The 21427-nt window shown below is 42.8% G+C and overlaps 1 long non-coding RNA gene across 13 annotated transcripts in view; it reads left to right on the top strand.

Moving 5' to 3' along the window:
- Positions 1–14919, top strand: part of LOC141928723 (uncharacterized) — a 32251-nt gene extending 17332 nt beyond the window's left edge. For 6 of the 13 annotated variants that reach the window (XR_012624840.1, XR_012624846.1, XR_012624842.1 and 3 more), the window contains 3 exons: positions 6961–7152; positions 8713–12055; positions 13763–14919. This is a non-coding gene — a long non-coding RNA (uncharacterized LOC141928723). Of the gene's footprint in view, positions 1–641; positions 739–6960; positions 7153–8712; positions 12056–13299 lie in introns of all 13 variants that reach the window. The other 7 variants (XR_012624844.1, XR_012624837.1, XR_012624847.1 and 4 more) reach the window with 7 other exon arrangements.
- Positions 14920–21427: the final 6508 nt, after the last annotated feature.

Below are 21427 nucleotides of genomic sequence, written 5' to 3'. Positions count from 1 at the left end.
CAGGCTATGAAACACTCTGGGGAACTGTCTGCCAAGAGTGCTGGTGAGTGAGTGACTCTTTACTTGCGTTTCACTGGGGAAATGTGTTGTCAGTCAGTATCTTGCCAAGCAAGTTTAATGGGGTGGAGATTCTGGGAAAACTGGTGGGACTGGAAGTAAGTAGTACTCTTCTAATATGAAAATTGAGTTAGGCTTCTGAATAAAAAGTTATTATTTGCCTAATTTCCCCTCAGATGTTCCAATATACACATGGGTCCAAAGCTCATTCTCTGACTATTTAATAGCTTTTAGCTGGTTAAGATGCAGACCTTAGAACTGGGGGGGTTGGGGAACGGCGAGAAATCCTGGCTGGGAAATAAAGTAAGTAGAAAACTTTTGAGTTTTGTTGTTGTTGTTCCTTCTAACATCTTTTCCATGGTTTCTGTTATTTCCAGTTTTCTCATTCCTTTGTGATCTGTTATTTCTATGGATGTTTCTCAAAAAGCTGCTGTTCCTACATGTAGCAGAACGGGGAGAAGTGGTTTGTAATGTCATTTTAAAAAAAATATTTTCCGTGATGCCTAAAAAACAGGATGAAAAAGAAATCCTCTTTATATTTTCAGAAATATGGCTTACATTTTTTTTTTTTTTTCTGTGGGGAGACTGTGGATAACCCAGAGATGGGGGGCTGTCAGCTTTGGAAGCCCTTGCTTGAAAAGACAAGGATTTGAAGTCTCACACAACATTACTTCTCCCCAGGTATTTGAGTTAATGAACATAAATAGTAACCAGATAATTTTAAGCCACCTGTAGTAAAGCAATTTCCTTTGCAGAGCAGATTTTTGCTACCATCTCTCTCAGATTCTGACTACACATACCCCACGGGAGAGAAAACCTCAGCATCCAATGTAAGATCTCAGCAGGCAGGAAAATTTTTTATTTCCTTTTAAACAAAATGTAACTAGTTACACTTCGCCTTTGGTTTTTAGGGTATGTAAAGAAACTTCACAACCTGAAGAAAAAAAAACCCAACAAACAACCAAAAAGCTTTTTAAATCTTTCCCCCAAATGAATATTGGATATTTTCTTGGAATACTTTCTTTGAGCAGGCTGTCTTTCCCTTTTGCTGTGTGTGTGTGTTCTATAGGCTATTTGTGTTCAAAGACTTCCAGGTATTTAAGATCCTCATTCCTGAAGGTACCATGTGTAAAAAAAACTATTCAGGAGTTCCTAGAGCGCATCCACATTTGAAACCCATCTCAGAGTCCCAGTATTTGCATGAAGCATTTTGCATTTCAGCTGCTGTTGAGAGCTCAGAGTGCCGGTAGTGTACAGGTACATTGTGATTAAGTAATTTTAAGTCATGGTGTAGCCAAACAGCCGGTTGGCATCTTGGAACAAGTCGTCACCCTTCTGGTAAGCCACCCCATGGCTCTCTGTGCTGGAGGTGTGCCACAGTTAATTACCGTGGTGGGTGTTGTACGAGTTGTAGCAAGGTAATTGAAATTTGGGACTTAATCTCAAACTGTGAGCATCCCTGTGATGCTTCTTGTTTTATACAGAATCCCAGAATCATCTCAGTTGGAAAAGCCCTTGAAGATCATCCAGTCCAGCCATTAACCTCACACTGACCGTTCTCAACTCCACCAGATCCCTCAGCGCTGGGTCAACCCGACTCTTAAACCCCTCCAGGGATGGGGACTCCACCCCTGCCCTGGGCAGCCCATTCCAACACCCAACAACCCCTTCTGGAAAGAAATACTTCCTAAGAGCCAGTCTAACCCTGCCCTGGCACAGCTTGAGGCCATTCCCTCTTGTCCTGTCGCTTGTTCCTTGGTTCAAGAGACTCATCCCCAGTTCTCTGCACCCTCCTTTCAGGGAGTTGTAGAGGGCGATGAGGTCTCCCCTCAGCCTCCTCTTCTCCAGACTAAACCCCCCCAGTTCCCTCAGCTGCTCCCCATAAGTCCTGTGCTCCAGACCCTGCACCCTTCTCTGGACACGCTCGAGTCATTCAATGTCCTTTTTGGAGTGAGGGGCCCAAAACTGAACCCAGGAATCGAGGTGCGGCCTCACCAGTGCCATCAGTTTTCTTGATGTTGCCCCCCCCAGCCCCAAAGCAAGGAGGGATGTGCATCTGCACTGCACTCCTCATGCTGGCGAGTGCTGCAGGCTCGTGTAGATAGGCAATAGACTCAGTGACACTGAGAAAGGGACTGATGTAGAAGAATGTGCTGCTTTTTAATTTATTTATTTTTTTTTTTAGTTGAGAAACTTCATGCAACAAATGCCTGTTTGGGGCTCAGCCAGCTGACCCTGACTGGGAAGTGCTGTAGGTCTGCAATAAGAGAAGTTGAGGATGTCTAGAATGACTTTTCTCTGTCGCGGATCTTGTTTTGTGGCTCCACAACATTTATATGCATTCGCTACTGCCTCCTCTCCAGGTGCAAGTCCATAGCCAGCCAATTTGGTATTGACAGATAAATCATCAGGGTTTCTCTAATGGAGCCAGTACTGCTGACCGGAAGGCGTTTGTCCCCCTTTGGGTTATTTTTGTCTGAGTAATGCACAGGAACTTGATAATGCTTTGAGATTTTAAATTTTTTTTGTTTTCTTTTTCCTTAGTGGAGTTTCTGAATTGCACAAAACTCACTGTTGGGGCTTGTGTCACAGAATCATTTCAGTTGGAAGGGACCTCTTGTGATCAACTAGTCCAACCCTTCTGCTGAAGCCGGGTCAACTGCAGCAGGTTGCCCAGGACCGTGTCAAGTCCAGTTTGGAGACTACACTTCCTCTGAGCAACCTGCTCCAGTGTCTGACAACGCTCACAGGAAAAAACAAAACCAAAAAAGTGTTTTCTTGTGTTGAGGTGACACTTCCATTTTTTTTTAAATTTGTGCCCGTTGCCTCTTGTTCACTGAGCACTACCAAGAACAGTCTGGCTCCCTCCCATCAGGTATTTCTACGCACTGGTAAGATCCCCCTGAGCCTTCTCTTCTCCAGGCTTAAGAGTCCCAGCTCTCTCAGCCTCTCCTTGTATGAAAGATGCTTCAGTCCCTCAATCACCCTAAGCAATTAGTCAGTTTTTTTGAGAAGGGCCACAAGCTACATGCAGGCTACGGCACACTTTGTGAGTGTCAAACCAGTATGTTATTCAGGAAAACCTTGGTTTTGTCAGCCCTGCCAGGTAGTGACTGTTTCTGTCCTCTCTTCTGTCGCACTTCATGGAACCTTCACTCCATTCTTCTGCTTTTTATCTTTGTTTTGGCCAAAGCAGGCCCTCCAGGAGTGTATTTTGGGCCACTGTTCCTTTGGTGTAGATTGGCCAGGAATTCAGAGACATCATCAGCTTTGTTCGTAGCAGCCACCAGCACAGTCAAGTAGCAGGGGGAGAAAAGAGAAAATGAATTCTAATGGTTGGGGAAAACATACCAGTGGAGAGTCTGGCAGAGGTGCAGCAGCTGCTGGGGGTGACCGACTGCCTCTGAACTCCTGCTGTGTCCCAGTAAACCTATTTCCTAACAGTTTCTAAATACCAGTTGTTTCCTAACAAATTCTTCTGTTTATCACAGAAAACTCTGTAACCCCAAATAGCAAGCAGAGCTGCAAGAAATTTCCAGTATAGGCAAATTGTTAGGCTTGAGGCCTGAACATATTTTTTGGAACTTAATGCCATCTCTGTGTTCCTGTTATCTCAGATTCCTAATTTAGATTTGAGATCTCTAAGGGGTTCACTTGAACATACTCTTTACTAGCACTTTAAAAATGTCAGGCATATGTTTGTCAAATTTAGAGCTGGTTTAAGCACAATTATGCATGCATTTAAGCATAGTAGTTAAGTGATTTCATGAACTATATCAGTAAGTTTATACTAATATAATTACACTGATACTAGCAAGTTTTATGAATTAACTGTATTTGTTTCCAAACAAATGTAGCTGGTTGTGTTGGTACAAAATCTGTGCATAGACAAACCCTCACTTTTGCTAATAATACGGTATTACAAGGTGGGATGTGTTTTGTAAGATGCATCATAATATTCTTTCCCTTAAGAAGAAACTGAGGAGCTGGAACAAGATGCTTAAGTAAGAAGTGGGTGTAGATTTTGTTTATTTTGGGGGGCTTTGGGGTGAGTGGGCTTTTTGTGGGGTGATTTTTTTTTTATTGGGTTTTTGTTTGGTTTGTTTGTGTGGGGTTTTTTTTGTTTGAGGGAATAGGGGCTATAGGTTTCAAGGAAGAAGTGTGCTTGGCAGTAATCCAGAGATTGTTTCCAGTGTACCATAGTTTAAAAAAAAGTAAAAAGTCAGAATAATGTGCAGAATGAGTATTGTTGGGGTGGGGAAGGTCATCTTTGATGGGGGCACCTTTGTCTGGCTCCTCACTTCTACCCCCCCGAGCATTCATCGGGTAGAGGTCGAAAAGCCGCGGAGGGAGAGGCGTGGATTGTTCCTGGGAAGTCGCTTCTAAATCAGATTCCGCTCCTGCAAACTGTGCAACACAAGAAACCTCCTCTCTGGAGCTGGGGGGGTTGATGGGTGCAGGGGCAACGGCTGCGGGGGGCTTGGGGGATCTCTGGATGCCTGAGGGGAGGAACAAGGGACTGGGAGTCCCGCTGCAGTAGCCCAGTCCCTAAGTTTGCTTCTGTCTGCGTGCAGAGCCATTGTGACAGCCGGTGGCCCCCGGTGTGGCGTTCCCGACGTTAAATATCAAAGTTAGCCTTTTCCTTCTGTTTCCCAATTCCAGAAACCCCACATACGTCCTGCCCTCTCTAGCCCTTGGGAGTGCTGCCGTACTCTGTCTGCTGCGGCCACCTGACAGCCGTGGCAGCCTGGATTCATCTCGGAGGGAGACTTGTTTGAAAGGGATGAGCCTACATTTTTAAATTAGCTGAGCTGCCAGCTCTCTCAACAACAATTCTGAGAGGAATGCAGTAAAAAGTCCAGTCTTTTGTCTGGAGTGGATGCCATCTTCACTCCAACTGCTTTGCGGGTAGAGAAACCTCTAGGATCAACTTCTCCCTGATTTGGTTTAGGGACTAATCTGGAATGGGCAGAAATGTGTGGATAGAAGCTTCATATCAAAGCATCTGTTTTTCAAAATTAATGTGATTGTTTCAGTAATGTTTGGGGGGAAAACAAAAATGTAAAATCTTCAAAAATTGAAAGTTTTGGTTTGCCTTCCCCACCTCATTTTCTATTTGATAGCATAAAGGGTCTTGTTTGACTTTCAGACTTCAGATGGTACTATGTTCGATATTTTGAAGGTGGTTCTTGCTTCCGCAGTTCCAGCCAGGTGCTGCCTTTGGAACAGCTCAGCCGGCCGCGGGGAATTGCTGCTCGGTCGCAGCTACTCCACGGTGTTCCCTTCCCCAGGGGTGCTCGCGGCACGGGACCACCCTCGCAGCCGCGGGGCCTCGCACGCTGCAGGCCGGTAGCTGGGCCAGGCTGTTTTCTCTTCCGTTTTGAAACGCAGACATCAAAGTGAAAGAAATATTCTAGTAAATTTTGTTTTGAAGCTCTAAGAGAAAACTTTCCTTTTCCCATGTGTTTTTCATTTTGTTAGTTTTGCAATATCAACTTTTCATCCTGATGCAGATTTATTTTTTTTTTAAAACTAGCACTTTCCTAGAACAGAAATCCCATTTTCACACATGCATTTCCATTGATTTTTGTGGGACTACTCACATACATAAAGTTAAACAGCTCCAGAGTGTTACTGAAATCTCAACCATAAATTTTGTAATAGGTTAAAAGTGTCCTGTCAGACTGTGGATAGTAAATTCTGGATGTAATGAAATTGTTCATAACTTCTGGGGAAAAAAATGAGACGGCATTTCCCCCAGTGATTTACAATGGCTGTAATTTTTAAAGGGCTTAAAATAACTTTCCAATTCAAAATTATTTCAATCACTCCCCTGAACAAACAGGGATGCTATGCTGGCCATACTGCTATCTAATTAAATATTTACTATACATCTGTATCTGGTGGCTGAAGCAGGAGGGTGGAAGTGCTGATGCAGGCAGCTCTGAAGTGGCGTGTCTTCCAGCTCTGCCCCTGACCTTGGCGGGCTGACCCTCCGCCTCCTGCACCCTCGCTTTGCTCTGGCTACTCTCACCCTGGCACTGTCACTGCCAGCCTTTCATCCCTAAAGCTTTTCTGGCTCGCCTGGATTTTATTTCCAAAAATCTCTTTGACAGGTGAAAATGTCTTTCTTTGAAGTTCCCCGGAGAGGCAGATTCCCCTTTGCTCTGCAGTTTGCCGCACCAGCGCCTGTGCTGCTGTGTGTGTAAATGTTTCTGTTTGCTCTACGAGCCTTTTGCCTCTGCTGTGCTCTAAATATTCCTCATTTAACGAAGCAAAGTTCTTTAATTACTATTTTTCTTTGTGGAATGGCTCATGGTCCCTTGGTCTTTTGATACTATCAGACTGAAAGGGAAAAAAAAAAATCCTTTAAACAATTTTCTGACTCCCTCTAGAGGATTTCTTTCCAAGCCCAGAAATAGCTCCACAGTGGGAGAAGCCAAGCGTTCAGTCACTGCGCCTGCACAGCCAGGTTTCAGTGCAGATTACATCTTTTCCAGTACCCACAGACTGCTTTCTTCTGTCAGTTGCTGCTAATGTCTCCCAGATTTTATTCCCACTGTTCTTTAAATATGAATGCTCACGGTCCGTTTTCCCTTAGGCAACGCGAGCCCGTAGGTCTCTGCCGAAGGACCCCACTGCAGTCATCGCTGCCCGGAGAACAGCCTGTCTTGTGATGTGCTCACTTTGCACCAAACTTTCTGAGACTATCACGTAGAAAGCTTAATTTTAACACCTTTTGGATGCCTTCTCTCCCATTGCAATAGTGAAATTTAATGTCTGTCATGAGTAGCAACTCATTTTCACGATGACGTGTTTTTTTTCCCCTTCATATCAAGGGGTATGCATCGTTTTCTTGTGTATTTGTCCCTTCTTATTGCTGTCCATTGTGTCATGCCACAGGTGATGAAAAATGCCATTGAAGTTGGACAGGCTGGTGTGGCTTCTTCACAAAGGTCATGGGAAGAGCAGAGACCTTTTTACTGGAGCATACTAATGGGCTCCTTCTCTGAAAGGTGATAACGTCATGTCTGTAAAGCAAAATCCTCCGGGGCACTCTGGGTGTGAAGCCTGGTTTTCTGACATTTTTAAATGGTAAGGAACTTAACCGTCATACTTCAGATGCATTATCTTATGTAACCATTCAATACCATTATCTTATTTAATCATTTCAGGTGTGTTGTCTTATTTAACCAACGGAATATTGCTAGTGAAAATTGGAACAAGCAATCCTGGACAACTCTTACTGCCACTTGTTAGTTCAAAATTCTTTCAGGATCTTCCTTAGCAAGAGGCTGTGGATAAGGACTAATAGCTGGATTATTGCTGCACTAAATCAGTCTCAATTTGATATAGGTTGCAGCCACCTCTAATTCACCCTCTTATTTCCTAAAGGAAATGTTAACCTGAACAATCGCTTTAAGAGCAGTAGCTAATGATGGGCAATATAATTTGATACTTTTAACATACTTGCAATCAAGAAAAAAGTAAATCGTGGTGTAACCAGCTAACGCTACCATCAGTCCCTCAGCCGGAGGGTCAGGTGTGGGTACATGCAGGGACCTCTCCCCCTCTGCCCTCCCTCATCAATCCTCTGCTCCACAATTCAGCTGGTTTCTTTGCAGAATTGGGACCTGGAGTGGCTGCAGAATAAAAGTAATGCTGGCTCCCCGCTTCTCACCCATCGCCTCACTGCTGGGACGTGGCAATCCCTGCCATGCTACCTATAAGTAGCAGGGTTATTTCTACCCCTTGACCAAAATCCCTGCAAAAGCACAGTAAAAAGGACCTCAGGGGTTGGTTTGTCTGGTGTGTTTCTGGAGGACACAGCCCGTATTGGTGGCGGTAGGCACCGATGCTACGGTGGAATTGGTTATTTATTGCTGGTCACGCACCCAGCCTACAGCTGCATGTTTCTCTGCCCTAATTACAGCAAATTGTGATTGCAGTAATTTAATATTTGGATCCCACATCCTAAAAATTGTTTGGTTTTATGGTTTTTCACTTGCGATAGCAGAGAACCCCCAGAGCACCAGCATTTAACTGGACTTTATTCATTTTTTCAGCGTACGGCTAACACGCGCCCACACCCTCTGGCCCGATGAGCCAGGCTGGCCGTACCCCGCGGGTCCAGCTGCTGGTAGCAGCGAGTTGGTCCCCAGCTCCCTGCCTGGGGAAGAGTGCTGGCAGATGTGTGTGGTTTTTTCCTCTTTTTTTTACCCCAAATCCCACCAGTCTGAGGTTTTCCCAAGGGTGCTGCAGCGCCTGAAAGGGGCCAGAGCTGCAGTGACCACTTCCGCAGGTGGCTACTGATTTATTGCGTAGCTGGTCCTGGGCTCATGTGCCTGTTTACTTCCCAGGAACCATCGTGGTTTGTGCTGTGCTTCATTCGTGGTGCCGAGCATGTAAAAACAGATAAGAAGCATTAGAATTACTCATAAATGGGATGCTGACCTGCTTAGCTACATATACAATTCCTCACCAAATGAAAATGCTGAATGCCAAAAAAAATTTTAAAGGGACTGTCGTTATACTACTGAAGTGGCATTAGATATATTGTTTTAGTGTTTCGTGATACTTCTTTTTAGAAGGTTTTAAGTGCCTAGAAGCCACGTAGCTTCTCTGTGCTTATAAAAATATATTTATGCCCTATAGGTTAAGGGTTGTTACTCCATCACATCATGAGGGGCCTAAAGGAACATAATGTTCACCTATTTAGGGAAGTGGCAAGCTGAAATAGCTCTTCTGCAGCACTTAAAGTAGCAATCTGGTGTGAATGCTTGAGCTTTTCTGCCACCAAGCGAGGCAGAGCGTGAAGTGATGAGTGACTGGCCCATCTTCTCCCTACAGTCATTGTCTCCCGTGAGTAATGTTGCTTTAAAATTTCATTTTCTTCGTTGTGTTTTCTACCTGTTTCTTCAAATTGCTCCCTCGTTTCAAAGCTTGTCATTTGTTTCACTGAAAGTATTTGGTTATGCCCCAAACCACAGGGTTTGCTTAGTGATAGTGCATTAGTCTATTGTTGAAGGAAATGATAACTTATATCAAGGCTCCTCTTCTTGCTTAAATCCTGACTTTATCAAGAATGATGTTGTCAGATGCGTTACTTGGAGTTCAGCGAGCGAGCAGGCTGGGGAGCCCCGGAGCCGCTGTTACCAGCCTGAGGAAAGCTCATGAATTTATTCCAGTCTGAGCTCACGTTCTTCCGCGGCGTATCACCCTCTAACCTTCGAAAGGAGCGGGCGCAGAAGAGGTTTGATATTTCTGTTTGTACAGGGGCCTCTGCCTCGTGGTTAATTGTACGTGTGCCTGCGGGAAGCCGTTGCTCCTGTTAGTCATGCTGCATAAACCACCTTTTTCCCTTTGATTCTATGCTGAGTAATGGCTTGTTAGGGAAGACCAAAAAACTTCACGTTCTTGCTCAGAGATTGAATGGACTAGAATAAATCTATGGCCTTTTCACACAGTCTTCTGTGGACCTTTTTATGGAATATATATTTTAAATACCTAGCCATTATAGAAGGTTTTACAGAAATGAAAATAATATTAGGCTTTGCTTCCTATATAGCAATAAAACTTTTAAATTGTCTCCACAAAATTCTACCTGAATAAACTGTTAAAAGACTATTCGTAGCAGAAGACAATGCCAGATAAACCTGTTAAAGTGCATCTATGACCTGAAACCTTTCCTCCTTTACATACACTGTGCCCGGGGTGGTAGAAGTTGTAGGGCTGTTGCTAACTGAGGCATAAGGAACATTTGGAAAGAGCAGAAGGCACTTGCAGATGCCACCAAAGTTTATAATATTTCTATTCTGTTGGCAGTTTACTTGATTGCAGCATTTATAAATGTTTTCTGATGAGATAGAGGAAGGGAAAAATCTTTTTTCTTTCCCCATTTAAGAAATCAGTCCATATGATAGCTCTGCCTTTGAGCTCCCAGCTGACAGCACGGAGCCCGTCAGCACCTTTTGTGGGATGTGAGTGCCGTTTCGGTGGATGGAAGGACTTTCTGGGGAGCCTCCGGGCAAGAGGATGCAACGTCAAGTCACAGCTGATGGGCCTTCTGCTCCTCCACGAATTGCTATTCGGGGGAGGCTTGGAGGAGATTTTGAAGAAGACAGCTGAGTACAAATCAATATTTTTCTTGACAGCCCTGGTTCTCTTCCTCTCTTTCCAATTTACATCTGTCCTCCAGAGATGACAAATCGCAGTGTAGGAACCAGAGAGGCTTTCCATCTTCTGGATTACAGGGTGGGGTTGGGGATGGGGTTTTTTGTAATTCCACAGGCAAAATGGGTTAATTGATATACTTTCTGTTCTGTAAACACTTTGAGATCCCTTAGATTTTCAGATTCTCCCATTGCTTGAATAGGAGTGTAGCTGTGATTTCTTCCCCCCCCCCCACCCCGTTCTCAGGTTAATTTTTAGTCATTAAGATTGTTTGTCTAAATTAGGAAATTAGAAAGCTTCATGCTATTGAAAGCACTGCATGAAAGTCTCTGTAAAACCTCACTTGTTAGAGAACTGATGGGAGGAAAGCTCTTTGTCATCAAAGGTCAAATTTATTTTCTTTCGTAGTTTCAGCCTTGCTCCAAACACGATTTCTTGTGTGGATGCTGTTCAGTAGTTAAAGTTTTAGCTGAAAAAGTTATAGAATCTTATTTATTACGTACACGTTGAGGTATTGTGAAGCCTCACGAAAGACAGGAGAAAGGCAGAAGTTTATTTGCATTCTTTCAGAAAAAAATCACACACCCTTTTTAGCAAATAAATGTTTGTGTAACATTTTAATTTGATTTATATAACAGTTTTGTTTGCAGATTTGTTTCTTAGATTTTGTTTCCTGATTAACCATGAAGTCTTTAATTGTGAAATTCTTATTATTTTACATTGTCTGTCTCTCAGAAAAACGTAGAATTAGGAAACAATTTGAAGTACTTTAGGTTGAGCAGTTACTGCAACACAGCCTTACTATTAAGTTTCAAGGTTCAATATTGTCTTTGCCGTTTTTCCCTTTGTGTGCCTTTTTAATTTTGGAGACTTCCTGAAGTGCAGTTTTTAAATGATGTAGATAGTAGCAGAGCCATTGTAATGATCACACCAGAGGAGCGGTTGTACAAACGCACGCTGGCATTTCATTAGTCCTGTTCTGCTGTGCGAGTTATTTAATAGCTGAGGTGGAAACTTGCACAGCTCCTTTATCTAGCACTGGAAGATCAGATCTCATTTTTATATTACCTTTCATGTATTTTTTCCAAAGCTGCTCTTTTGTATTGCTCAGGAGGGACCAGTAAGATTTTCTGTACTCGTGCAGTGTGTCAGACGGGCAAATTGTGACCAGCTTTATTTCGAACTCACTCTGACATGGTTAGGATGAACTGATTATGTAAGGTGGAAGTCAATCCCCCCAAAATAAACCTCTGAACTTTTGTGAACACTTGAACGCCTTCAAATACGTACCTGGGGGATCCTGAGGGCAGTGTGGCATGGGGGAAGCAGGTGTGTCACGTTCTCTAGGTCAGTAACTGGAAGTGGTCAGACTGCGTCGAGTCACTAGATAGGATGCTTCAATATAATATCTTTTATAAGATGCTAAACGGGAAAATAATTCATTTTCTCTTTGTTTTTAGAGGTTCTGATCCTCCGAAGCAAATTCCAGCTTTGGCAGGGAATCTCTGTTGCAGAAAAAATCTGTACAAGTTTCAGAGGATTCACTGCAAAAAAAAAAAAAGAAACTGAGCTGTAAAAAAGAGACCACTCTCTTGTGTTGTTTCACAATAGAGCTGTGCAGCTTTCCTTTACCAGAACTGCTTATGACATGGCAACTTCTATTCAAAGCAGAAGATTATAAAGTACAGAGAACAGCAAATTCAAGCCTATGTATCAAATTGAGATCACGTTGTTTGTGTTTGTGCTGAGTGACTGATTATGTTTCTAAAAATTTTTCTTTCTTTTAGCATTGCAGCATAATTTCAGGAATGCGAAATATATAAAGGTAATTTTAATGAGGGGACTTTGGAACGTGGTTGTATTTATTTCTCGTTAATTACTCACAGCTTTGGTGCTGCTGTGTATATGATAAACCAAATTCTTTTGCTCTTGAAACTATTAGGAAGCTTTCCTGTTGATTTTTATGGGAGCAATGTCAAGGGAGACAAAGGGCAATCCTTATAGGTTCCCAGTATGGAAAGACTTGCATGAATTTAATTTTAAAATTTGCAAAGTGGAACCTTTCATAAAGATGCTTATGTATTCCCAGTGAAGAGAATTAATTTCACCAAGTGGCACTTTTTATAATATGTCACTTAGTTTTGACATGTCACGTGATTCCAGTGCTAGGATTTCAGTGTTGAAGTAGGAATAACAGTCATACGTTGTTTTCTGACTTCGTGGTTTTCAAACATAATAATGTGCTATGTTTTTCAAAAGTTTGTGATATACTGTGAATTTTAGGACGTTTTATTGTAGTTGTTAGTGATGACCAGCTTGGTTCAGTATTTTAAAATAGCTCTGGGTGGAGAAACTTTGCTGCTTCTGAGATGCGAGTAATTTTAAAGAGTGCACAGTACTTTTTTGTAGTTGTACGGTACTCTTCAAAAGTTGTACTTTTTCAGTTGTGCTGTGCTGTCCAAAAATAATAACTCTAATGATAAAAGAATATACAGTACACCTGTGGGGCCACTGGCCTTATAGGAGGCTTTTAGACCTGAATGTACGTTAATTCATACGCAAAGTTTGTACACCTATTTCTTGTGTTTCAGTATGCAGACTGGGCACCTATTTAGAATCTACCTGCTGTAAATTTTTTTTCCAAGAAAAAAGGTGGGAAAGCAAAGTGTAAATTCAAACGTTCATTTGAAAGTGTTCATTTGCAAGTTGGATTTTGACATTTTTAAACTTGAAAAAGCCTATGTTCTCCCCCACATAGTGCATATAGAGGAGAAGCAAATTTATGAGTTGTGAGTATTGTAAAGAATATATTCATGAATATACTGGGGTTTTTTTCTTGGCCTGGTTTGATTGCTTCTTCACTAAAAATAGTAGCCTTGACTTTGAGTTTCCAGGCCTCTCTAGGCATAATGTTTTGATTAAAGTTGTCTCCTTCCACCCCAGTTTTTTTACAGTAGTTCGTCTTAATTTGAACCTAAAAAATTCAGTGTGATGATACGGCAATGAATATTATCACTTCAATGAGCTGGAAGTCCTGATGTGATTAAAGTTAGTTTTTGTGTTTGACAGATGATGGTGCATCATCCGTCCTCATCTACTGAGACTTCGGCTGTCGATGCAGTCGGTGCTCTGGTCCCTGGGAAGAGCTTTTCCCTTGCACAGCAACCGCCCGCCCTTCAGCTGCGTGCTGAGCAATGGGACCTTTTTCAAACCAATAAGCTCTTAAGGAGCACGTTTCCCATGCTCGTCAGGGCATAAAAACTGCGCCTTTCGGGAGCGGCGTGGAAAAAACTCCATTTCACTGCAGAGACAGAGTGAACTGGCGAATTCACTGCATTATTCATCCACTCGAGAAAGCAGGGTTACCATCTAGTGTGGCGAACGGGATGGATTTTCTGTAAATAGGACGATTAGAATTATTCTAGCCAAAGCGCCTTTGTGCTGAAGTTTGTGCTGTTTGTGACGCTGACTGAAAGGTGAGCGTGGAAAATGTACATCTGACATTTAAAAGCTGTTTAATACTCTTTTGCAGCACCTCAAACCACTCCCTGTAGGACAGGAGCAGCTAAAGAGGGGGAAACCCTGAAGAGCCTCGTGGACATTCTGCAGTGAGGAACATGAAACGTGCCCACGAAAGGCACACCAGCTCAGCGTTCAGCCACTACACCCTCTCTTAATGATACCACTGGTGCTCTTTGCTTAAAAGTATACAGGAAATACGCTAAAAAGAAAAAAAAAAAAACCTAGAAAACATCGCAATAACAAGAAAACCCATTCCATCTACAGCGCTCCAAACTGACCCAGATCTTTCTGTAGTTTTATGTGTTTGAGTCCACTCAGCTGAGAGCAGCCCTGAAAGTCTTAACATTGCAAACTGCTGCTACAAAACAGAAAAATGAGACTCTCAATCAGTTAATCAACGGATTTAGCGAAATCTTCAAAGAATGTTTTAAAAAAAGGAATGTTAAATATCACAACTAAGTTTGAAAACACAGAACCTCCCAGCAAAATGATAAAAAAGGTTGCCCAAGTGTGAGGAGGTGGAACATCAAGCATGTTAAACAAACTGCATCTCAGTGGGCACGTTGAATCGGCTGGAATCTAGACAGCAACAGCTCAAGCACTAGAAAAGAAGTAGAAAATTTGTAAGAACAACCATATAATTCTTCTAACGCTTCCTCTGCTCCTCTGTCTCTGTCTGTCTGCTCTAGGAGAGAGCTCAACTGAAACCAAGAAAGTGAGATCTTTGATTAAGCCGCTTTATGATTTTAGTCATCAATTAAATACATATATTGATAGTTATCTTGAGAAAAATATTCTAGCTTTTAAGAATGGGGAAGACACTATAAAAAATATAAACAGTTAAATACTAATATCTGGAACATTACCATTGTCTTTCCTTGAGGTTTAAAAGATCGATTTTCAGTTTTGTCAGTCACCCATAGCAGATATAACTGTATTTATCCCAGCAATTAAAAGTTACAATTTTAAAATGTTTCTACTCATGTCTGTTATGTGACAATGCTAAATTGGACTGTAGTGAAATAAAGAGTAATGCTCATTTGGCTTTTCCAAATTTTACTGTGTTTCATATGTGCATGTAAGAGATGACAACTCAAGTCACTCATTTTTTTGAATGCACTCGATGTTCTACACTAATGGCACAACAATAAATTGGCTCCAACAGTTTCTCAGCTTTTTTTTTTTTTTTTTGTGGACATATTCCAGTTTTCATTTTATCATTGGAAAATGTGTTCTTACTTAAAAATAGTACCATGCAATATTTGCATTTTCTGCTGCTAGTTGCCATATTTTTGGAGCTCTATATTATTTCTATTTTCTGACTGTTTATTTAGATTTTCTTTTAATTTTAGTTAAATTCTTAGAAGGCTTCTGTCAAATATTGTTCTTTCTTGAAACAGTCTTCTGCAGGTGTCCAAAGCTGAAATGGGAGTTTTGGGGTTTTTGACATAAAGGTGTTTTTAAACTAAGTATGTTCACTTGCATGTCTTTTAGTTCAGTATCCTTGACATGCTTCTTTATTGCTTTTTCCATTAAAAATGGGTTTATACCATGATGATACAAGGCTTATATTCAGAGAAGTCCAGCATGCACGTTCTTGGTATTTTAATACCAAGTAAAGGAAATAATTATATTTAATTTTAAAATATACTTCTAGCATAGTCATTATTTCATATATTTGGCATATTCAGTTAAAATGTTTATTTAACACATTTTTTCTTCTGCCTGACGAAAATTAAAAACAATAGGCTGTTGGCTTTAAGCAATTGACTTATAATGTGTGCACACGTAAGTGGTACAAAGAAATAAAAATGTGGCGTGGAGATAGCAAAAAGCCTCACAGAAGGCAGCGGATCCTGCCTGTTGTACAGCAGAGTTTCACAAATATGGGCAATTGTGGTAATGAAGATGAAAATGAAAGTCGGTGGGGTCAGAACTGAACTGTCGTGGGAAAGTTTTGGAATAATCTGGGTAAGGAATCTGGAATCTCATTTGTCTTCTCTTGTAGGAGCAATTGCAAGGAATTTATCTGCTTTTCCACTTGAAACTGTACATAAACAAATGGACTTCTTGATTCTGTGGAGTAGTTGCTTAAGTTTTTACTTAGAAACAACTGAATTTTCAGTATGCAGTTTATTTATAAATTGTTGACAACTTTGATTTTTCATTTATTATTATCGATGTTGCTTGTTTGAAGTTAATAATTCATGTTCCTTCAATGGGTCACTGGAACTTTGTGGCAGAAAAATAACAAATAGTGAATACAGCACTCTGAACCACAGATTTTTGTACAAGTAATCGGTTTTGACTAAGTTTTTAGAGTTCTCTGGCTTTGCAAACGTTCTCACCAACTCTAGGTAGCTGTCTCGGTAGGTATGGCTGTCAGTGGAACAGCAAGGTCGTAGGAAGTGGATTTTTCTGCTTCATGTGAATTATGAGTTTTTTTACTTGTAGGCAGTATTGAGAAAGATTAAGACTCTAGACAGTTTTCAGTGCAGGATTTTGGAGAGTCAGATGCTTTTAGAACAGATGCCTTATTTTCACATGCTTGTATCGATACAGGCTAATATATGTGTGTTTTGGTAAAGTGTGGGGTTTTTTTAAATACCTCTCTACTCTTAGTATGTTGGAGTATAGCTGTCTTATGGCACAAGTCTGTGGACATAACACATTTGCACTTGTGCCCGTTGACTGTAATAAATTGTTTGTAAGACTTTCTGCAAGACCTGGGGAAAGAATCCCCTCTGGGTTTGCACAGGTTGGATGCGAAATGGAAGCAACCTCCACGACATGGCTACCATCCGCACAAGAGTGGAGCGCCTGGCATGTTACGTTCTCTAGAGGGGTTTGAAATATGTACAAAACATGAGATTAATGCCTGGTTTGCCAAGTGGGTGGATGGTGTTGTCACATCAGGCGCGTGACTCTGGGGATGCAGCAGAATCCTAATCAAACTACATCATGATGTCTCACCTGATTTGACCTCCCCACTCTGTAGATCATTTCTTTTCTGGTTTCAAACCACTTTGTCTGTTTTTCAGTAGCTTTATGCTTCGAAATACCCTGATTCACCAAAACTTGGCAGTGCTTTAGAGCATGGTGGATGGAGGCTTTGGAGCTCGGTGTCTCCTGTGCTCCAGCCCCCAACACCATGATTGCTGGCACTTGGGTGGTCGGTGGGATGCTCTTAGCCAGAGCCCCTCGACGCACGTCTGACTGTGGGGTTAAAAATTATGGGATATAAATGGAGTTAGACCTCCTTCTTGACTGTGAGATCGAGGCACCCTCAGCACGTTCCCCACCGACACCAAGCTGTGTGGTGCGGGGGAGATGCTGAGGGGAGGGATCCATCCAGAGGGACCTGAGCAGGCTGGAGAGGGGGGACGTGCAAACCTCATGGAGTTCAACAAGGCCAAGGGCAAGGTCCTGCCCATGAGTCGGGGCAATCCCCAGCACAAATCCAGGCTGGGTGAGGAGTGGCTGGAGAGCAGCCCTGCAGAGAAGGACTTGGGGGTGTCGGTGGGTGGAAAACTGCCTGTGAACCAGCAACGTGCGCTGGCAGCCCAGAAAGCCACCCGTGTGCTGGGCTGCATCCAGAGCAGTGTGGGCAGCAGGGCAAGGGGGGGGATTCTCCCCTTCTGCTCCGCTCTCGGGAGACCCCCTGCAGTGCTGGGTCCAGCTCTGGGGCACCAACATCAGAAGGACACGGATGTGCTCGAGCGAGGCCAGAGGAGGCGACGAAGATGCTCGGGGGGCTGGAGCACCTCCCCTGTGAGGACAGGCTGAGAGAGTTGGGGGGGTTCAGCTGGAGAAGAGAAGGCTCTGGGGAGACCTTAGAGTGGCCTCCCAGGACTTAAAGGGGCTACAGGAAAGGTGGGGAGGGACTCTTGATCAGGGGTGTAGGGATAGGATGAGGGGTGACGGTTTTAAACTGACAGAGGGGAGATTTAGATGAGATCTAAGGAAGAAATTCTTCCCTGTGAGGGTGGTGAGGCCCTGGCACAGGTTGCCCAGAGAAGCTGTGGCTGCCCCCTCCCTGGAAGGGTTCAAGGCCAGGTTGGATGGGGCTTTGGGCAACCTGGGCTAGTGGAAGGTGCCCGTGGCAGGGGGGTTGGAACTAGGTGATCTTTAAGGTCCCTTCCACCCCAAACCCTTCTGTGAGTCTTAGAGTCCTACTGCAAACACGAATGAGCTGTGGTGTGCTGTGTGCTGGCTGCATGCAGTGTCTCGCAGCAGAGCTCGTGCAGGGAGGTTTCTCCATCGCCGCCTGGCCACAGAGCTTGTGGCTCGGCTGCCCCGCTCGCCGTTGCGCAGCTGATGGCCCGTGGTGGTTTCTGTCAACAACTCGATGATGTGCGTTTGAGCAGCCACATGCTCTCTTCTGTTGTTCAGAGTCTTTAGGCAGGGACCCATAAACCACTTTCGAAGTGGTTCTGAAATAACCAGGTAATTATGGAAATGTCACAACCAGATGCTTCTTAAGGTTTCAGTTGAAATCCTTTTTTTATTTGACATAAAAAGTTTTACCGGGGCTGACTTAGCTTAAACCTTTAAAAGGGCACACATCTCTCTGCCACAGTCATTTAGGGTAAAATCATTTAGATTGCAATCCACAGGTAACTGAAGAGCACTGGGTCTTTGAATAAACAAGAATGAAAGCTCTGTCAAATGTCTGATTTAAGGTGAGTTTAAGTATTAAGCATGTTACAGTAGGTTATTCTTCAAAGAAAGATTTTTTTTTTGTCACCTTCAATATAATTTAAACATCTTTAAGGTTTCTGCTTTGTAGAAACATTTGTGTAAAATCTGAGCAGACTTATTTGTAGATATAAGTTGCATAATTTGTTAAAATATACATCATGTCTTGCCTTAATGCAAATATTCTGATAGTTGGTAAATAGAAAATTAACTCGACTATTTTTTTTTTTTTTAAAAAGGAAATAAGATACTTTGAGGAGGATTTTTTAGATGGATACATAATTTTGTATTAATTATGGTTGGTTTGAGTATTTAAAGCATTGTAGATTCCAGTTTGTGGAATTATAAAGTGCTGAAGTATGTTTAACTTAGTTCTAAGAAAAGAAATGGAGCACAGCATTTAAATTATGATGCTTTTGTGCATATTTTTAACATGAGAGAAGCAGTAAATTATCCTGGTGACCAATTGTTTAGATTTTATTTCCTCAGAAATATTTGGATAGTATTTTTAAAAAATCTAAAAATTACTCTTCATTTAAAGGATATTAATTTCTTAAATATATTTCTTATATTTGTAAGTGTCTTATTTCTCCTGCGTCTGTACATGTTTCTTTTTTGACTGTCTTTACCTGAAACTCAGCGTGGCGTAAATACATCGATACACTATATTACCTCTATTCTCCTTTCACAAGTTGCCACCAAACTGAGGTTTGGTTAATGCTGTAATCAAGTGCCCGTTGTATTAAGCTTGAAGTCCTTCGGGGTATTTTCAGATGATGATGTTTTTCAGTAGTGCAGGGCAGCACAGCTCCTCCGCGTGGTCCCTTCTCCTCCTGTTTGGGAACATTTACAGCAAGATGGTGTCAAAAGGCAACAAGGGACTTATCTCAGAATTACAAGCCAGATCCTGTAAAAACTGGGCTAGCTTAGAAACTGAGATTCCTGATAAATAATAAAAGTCGGCCCCTTTCTAGCTAGCGGCTGGTTTGGGGCTTTAACAATTCCTGTTTTGTGGAGAGGGAGCCCAGTTGTTCTCACTCGGAAGGGATGGAGAGTCATGAGTTTCAGGCATCGTGATGTGACTGTGGGTGTTGAAGCTTTCAGGAAAACATCAAATGTCACTGATGTGAGGATGCCACCGCAGGAAATACCAGCTCTGCTCTCCCTGCCCCACACTGTGCTTCACCCACCACGTCGGGAAAACTTCACTGGGCTGGGAGGAAGAGCGCGATATGAATCAAAATGGGTCAAAGTTGCTAATAAATGCAAGAAGCAGTGAAAAATAACTTAAAATCACGGCTCATGGCTTGACTCTCTTCAGGCTAGATGAGGCCCAGGCAGGGTGGCTTTCCTCCCGGAGCAGAGATGCCCTTACCTCGGCCCCCCTCCTCCCCGCAGTGCGGTGCTGGCTTTACCACCTCCCACCAAACACAAGGGTTCTCGTCCGATGTCTGCGGGCGTCTCCGTGTTCAAGCTCCCTGAGTGGGGATGTTGCCTTTGAAGAGGTGACTCAGGAGGGCAGGGGCACGTTTCAAAGTTGCTTCTTGCCTAAATTATTGCTCAGCAGTATCACAGGGATGTACCTCTTGTGTATTAATTACAGCTGCTTCGTTTAAGCAGGCGTGAGCCTCCCTCCTTGCTGCCGGGGCATTATCTCCTCATCCTCGGGCGTTTTGCCGATTCAAAGGCTGTTGGTTGTGTTTGTACGTTTGATTTTGCTCTTGGAGCACCAGGCAGTTGAAGCACCATCCTGTAAAATTTTACAGATGTATAATTTGATTCTAGCGCCATAGTAGTTTTAATTAGTGATTTAAACAGCTTGCATTGGGCTCTAAGTTTTCTCTGAGCCTGCTCTGGGTTTTTGTAGAACTGGCTCCTTGTCTCCAGGCTAGCTTGCATGGCTTGGGTTACCTTCGTACATTCCAGCGCAGTCAAAAATTTGGGGTTTGTGGTCATCTTTGAAAGCCCGAGAGGGGAATCTCTGCAGGCAGAGAAAACAGAAGTGCTTTTCTTGAAAGATTGCCTCGTCAGGCTTATTTTCATAAACTTATATGAGGAATTTAAGACAAGAACTGAAATAAGACAGACTTGTGCTGGTACACGCGCCAGCTCCAAGGGGAGTAAATAATCCAGTATCCCACTCTGTGCAGTGTCCGATGTCTGAGTATAATACATTATGTTCTTTGTATAGCAGCCTGACCACAATTTATTAAGTCGTATTAGCAAATTTAAGGTCTCTTCTTTTTTATTTTCAATATCTACAGTATGTTTGTATAGTGGAAATACTCTGAGTATAAAGGGGGGCTTATGTCTGTAAGATATAGCACATACTTGAAGATGATTTATATGTTACTCTCCCCTTTCCCTAGTAAATGGTTTCATGACCTTGGATTGCCACAGTTTTAAAGTGAATTTATCTGGATTGTGAATTGGCAGTTTTAGCTCAGTTTGGAATTTGTGCTTGGTCTCTGCTGGATCCCAGGAGGGAAAACTGCAGCTTCATGTAAAATACACGCAGTTGAGAAGAAATACTGCTGCACTGGGAAATGGGGAGAGGAACCCCCTTGAAACTGTGTTACTTGGCCGTGAAGCTCGGTGGCAGGCAGCGTCTACAGCACCTATTTCTCAGCTCTTAGTTGGGTTAATATAGTTATATCTATTTTTGGGTACTCTCTTAAAATCTGCTTACTGTCATACTGTTTCAGCATCGTTGCAAATTAAAGCCTTATTGTGGTCAGGGAAGGAAGCCCTTACGTGAGGGATGACTCCGTCGTGTCTCAAGGAGATGCTTTTTGTGTGATGTAGTTTGTGTTTCCTGATGCTTCCCGTCGTGATACCGAGCCTGGGGGAAAAAGGTGCTGACAGCTTCCTCTACATTTTGTCAGGCTCTGCTGGCTTCTCCACGTTTCTCCCCGCTCTCTGCGGTCTGATCCGCAGGACGTAGGTCATGGGGGGAGGCTGTGGCTGCTCCTGAGAC

The sequence above is a fragment of the Strix aluco genome, chromosome 12 (genome assembly GCF_031877795.1).
Source record: "Strix aluco isolate bStrAlu1 chromosome 12, bStrAlu1.hap1, whole genome shotgun sequence".
NCBI lineage: Eukaryota > Metazoa > Chordata > Aves > Strigiformes > Strigidae > Strix > Strix aluco.
Note: the sequence above shows the minus strand (reverse complement) of the source record. Positions and strands in the feature narration are given on the sequence as shown.